Genomic DNA, 4,603 nt, shown 5'->3' with positions numbered 1-4,603 from the left:
TATCGTCTTGTGCATCACTGTACAGTTCACTGACATTCATCGCTAATCCCTTCTGTTAGTTGTAGCATTACGCTGCGTTCGTATTAAGGGCAGGTGTAATTTTTCACCCTCTACATTAGTGTGCAGTGGAGTGAAATTTATCATAGCTAATCCCTTTTGTTAGCTGTAGCAATACATTAAATCCATATTGAGGGTGGGTGTACTTTATCGCCCTGTATAGAAGTGTGCAGTGGAGCGAAATTTATCATAGCTAATACATTCTGTTAGCTGCCTGTAGCGTTACATTGCGTCCATATTACAGGCAGGCGTAATTTTTCACTCTGTACATAAGTGTGAAGGGGAGTGACATTTTTCATAGCTAATCTGTTCTGTTAGCTGTAGCATGACATTAAGACTGTATTATGGGCGGGTGTCATTTATCGCCCTGTACATAAGTATGCAGTGGAGCTAATACCTTCTGTTAGCTGTAGCATTAGGTTATGTCCATATTTCAGGCAGGTGTAATTTATCACCATGCACATAAGTGTGCGGTGGGGACGTTAGCATGGCGCGATGCTGGCGCGGGATAAGGTGAGGCGTGGACAGTGTGCTAATGTTCAGACGACAGCCCTGCGTCAAAACATGAAGCATCACCATAAAGCAGAAGGAAGCTCTTGTTCCTTAGACTTCAATGTCACCTATTGCTTCTGATGCTTCTTCTCCTCGTCACTTGTTTCGTCAGCAATCGATCACGAGGCGATTGCAAAAAGACAACAGCATACGTGCACTCATCCAGTGGCACAGAATCTGAATGTGCACCTGGCCAAGTTGCTGGTACTACAGTCCCTCCCTTTCCATGTAGTGGACTCTTCACATTTCAGAGAGCTGATGGCTTGTGCCCAGCCAAGGTTTTTCCAAAAAAGCTGTATCAGGCCTGCACACATACATTGAGCAGAAGGTTGTCCAGTCCTTGGGCCTCTTGGTGTCTGGTAAAGTTCACACCAGTGCTGACGTATGGAGTTGTAACTATGGTCAAGGACATATATGTCGTTCACAGTCCACTGGGTAAATGTGGTTTTGACCCAGGCACACCAGCAACTTGGCCAGGTGATAGCAACGCTGCCTCTCTGTTGCTGGGATTTCTTTGCCAATGTCTCTTCTTCCTGCTCTTTGTCCTCACCCTACCCTCTAGGCACAGTTCACAGTGGTCCTCCAGCATATCACTTATGCAAAGCTAGGCATGGTCATGCTGTTCTGCACCTGGTCAGCCTGGCCGAACTGAGCCGTCGGGAGGAACAGCTCTGCATCATTAATAAAGAAATCAAACACTGGCTGTCTCCTCGCCAACTGGTGATAGGAATCATGGTTACTGATAACGAGAAAAAACGTTTTGTCTGTGATGCATTAGGGAGGGCTGACCCATGCCCCCGACATAGCACACATCTTCAATCTCGTTGTCACCCAGATCCTCAAGTCTTCCACTGAACTGCAACAGCTGTTAAAAATGTCTGGGAAACTGCATGAACTTCAGCCACTCTCACCATGCAAAACATGCCCTCCTTGAGCTGCAAAGGCAAAATGCTCTTCCCCAACATCACCAGATATGCAACGTTTACACGCCCAGGAATTTTGTACACAACTAGATGGTTTATCTGCTCAAGTGGCAGGATAGTAGCTGGAGGGCGACGACGATGATGAAGCAGATGACCCCAACAGACTGTGGGAGTATGCAGTGGAGATGGAGCCAGGAAGGCCCTCCAAGTCCCTTGCGCAAGTGGCCAGATGCATGCTTTCTTGTTTGAGTAGTGACAGCAACATTGTCAGGATTCAGCAGAGGGATGACTACTGTCTATCCACATTGTTAGACCTTCTCTACAGATCAAAAATGGGTGCATTTTCTTAGACCTTCTAAGAGGGATGCAAAAATGGTCTACTATAGAAACTTGCTGTGTAGTCAGTTGGGTGCTGCCTATGAGCCCCATCACCTGTCCTCAGGAAGGTCTGACTGGGGGGGGCCCTCTGCGTTCATGCTCCACTGCCATGACTGGTGGGAGGGCATGAGCAGCAACAGCTCCATAAGCAGCAACTTAAAGGGGTTATCCGAGTTAAATACATTTATGCTAATAACACTGATAGTATTAAATTAAACTATTTAGTAAATCGCTTACATTAGCTATTTTGCTCTGTTTAGCCAGTTCACATTTGGGTCATGTGACCCCCGACGTCATCAACCCTGCTCAGGCACTGACGTCTCGTTTACAAGCTTCTCCCTGCTTGAGGGAGTGGCCCAGCTCTGTAAACGAGACGTCGGAGCCTTTGGTGCCCGCCCCTCTCTCCCTCTCCTTACACAGCCTCGGCGATGGTAAGCGATCACTCATGTGCGATACTTACCAGGGCCGAGGTGATAGATTTTCTCCAGCAGCAGGGTATGTGTCTGGCTCCTTCCCTCACTTGTGCCAGTTTACACGTTCCCCTCCCACGTCTGGGGATTGTTATTACAGCCCTGGCCCCCTCAACAAGTCCCTATTATACTGTTAATACCCCCCTGGCGAAAAAGGAAATCATTGTCCATCATATAGCTTAGATATAGCTATATCTATATCTGCATCCAAGATATATCTTTATCTAATCTATAGCTTAGATACAGCGATAGCTTAGATACAGCGATAGCTTAGATGCAGCTGTAGCTTAGATGCAGCGGTAGCTTAGATACAGGGGTAGCTTAGATACAAGGGTGGCTTAGATACAAGGGTGGCTTAGATACAAGGGTGGCTTAGATACAGCGATTGCTTGGATACATCGATGGCTTAGATACAGCGGTGGCTTAGATACAGCGGTGGCTTAGATACTGTGGTGGCTTAGATACCGCTGTGGCTTAGATACCGCGGTGGCTAAGATACAGCGATGGCTTAGATACTGCAATGGCTTAGATACAGCTATATGTCCATCTTATAGATAGAGCCGTAGCTGCATCCTAGCTGTAGCTGTATCTGAGCTGTATCTGCAATGTGACAGGAAGATCTGCCTGTGTAAGCTAGGAGATGATCATGTGACTGTTTTTTTTTTTTTTTTTTATGCAAACTTAGGATGTGCAGAGCAGGGTGAGAGGAAGGTCAGATTGTTCACGCCCACAAATATTCATGAGGGAGAGCTCAGGCATTGTTGTTATACGCCCCCTCAGCATGTACTTCAGCATGTAAACACAGCAATGACAGAACCATGAAAAGGTGTACGTATGGGTTTGTCTCTTAAGAAATCAAGCTTAACCAATGTATATGTATGTCCTGATGAATTTTATGAGGTTTTATTTTTTTTTTCCCATAACTCGGATAACCCCTTTAAGTATGGAGTCTCTGATGACCAGTTTTCTTCAGCTACCTTCTGAAGAAACCAGCAGCTGAACCTCAGCCAGCAGGTGGTGGCATACTTGGACTGCACCCTGTCACCCATGATCCAAGATCCCCTGGACTACTGGGCATGCAAACTTGAATAGTGGCCGCAACTGGCCAAGTTTGCCATGGGCATATTTTCCTGCCCGGTCAGTAAATTAGACCTGCCGGTAATAATGACCTATAATACTGGTGCACAGTAATTTGACAGCTAACAGAAGAGATTAAAAAGCATGTGTTTGGACTGCCACAATATGGATTAAAAGAACTACTGCTTTATTGGCATTGCCTCAATTTATTTATTTTCTTCCATTGAGAAGCCATTTGGACACAGCTCCTGCAAGGGCACGCGTGTTTTATTTTTATTTTTTTGCTTTACTGAAGGGTGCTGTATGCTTTTCTTTTTGTTTAACTGAAGGGATTAGCTATGACTCTTGGTGCGCACTGTTACTGCCACTGCTGCTACTTGAATCTCGGTGCACTGCACAGTTAGGTCCACGGCGATAAATTAGACCTGACGGTAACATTGACGTGCAATACTGACGCACAGTAAATCTATAGCTAACAGAAGGGATTAGCTATGAATCTTGGTTCACCGCACACTGGTGTACATGGCGATGCACTCTACCTGCAGTTTAAGTTCCAAGCCTTTACACTGAGATTGGTCCACCAAGTGGGAAGAATGTGATTAGACAGATTGGGCTGGGTATACCAGATTTATAGCAATTTGTGATGAATTAATTCAGAATGAATCGCATTTCTTGGAGAACTTTGGTGAAGCTGCCGAATCAAATTTCTCAAAACTTTGCTCATCTCTGATAAAAAAAAACAAAACTAAACTATACAATTCTGATATTGCCATATCTTTAATGACATTCCTGTAAAGCTGGTGTGTTATTTCATCTGCCTTGTGAATGTAAAAAATTAATATATGAAAAAGAATGCTATGTTTTCTGTTTATCACCTCCCTCCTGCCAAAAAAAAAAAAAAAATGAAAAAGTTATGTACCCCAATATGGTATAAATATAAACTGAAGGGCATTCCCAAAAAGAAAAGAAAAAACAAGCTGTCACACAGCAGTCAATTTAAAAGGTGAAAAGTTATGTCTTTCAGTATATGGCCACACAAAATCAAGGCATTTTTAATCAAGTGTTTTTGTTTCGATAGTGGTAAGACATCTAATATATAAAGTGGAGTGTATGTATGTATGTGTGTATGTCCGCTAAAGGAATCCG

The 4,603-nt window shown here is 44.3% G+C and overlaps 1 protein-coding gene across 1 annotated transcript in view; it reads left to right on the top strand.

Annotated features, from left to right (window-relative positions):
- Nucleotides 1-4,603, top strand: part of LOC122925102 (gastrula zinc finger protein XlCGF57.1-like) — a 139,304-nt gene that overhangs the window by 53,727 nt on the left and 80,974 nt on the right. The gene's annotated exons all lie outside the window — the stretch shown is intronic.

The sequence above is a fragment of the Bufo gargarizans genome, chromosome 1 (genome assembly GCF_014858855.1).
Source record: "Bufo gargarizans isolate SCDJY-AF-19 chromosome 1, ASM1485885v1, whole genome shotgun sequence".
In the NCBI taxonomy this organism is placed as follows: Eukaryota; Metazoa; Chordata; class Amphibia; order Anura; family Bufonidae; genus Bufo; species Bufo gargarizans.
The sequence above is the reverse complement of the archived record's forward strand: the minus strand, read 5'-3'. Positions and strand labels throughout refer to the sequence as shown.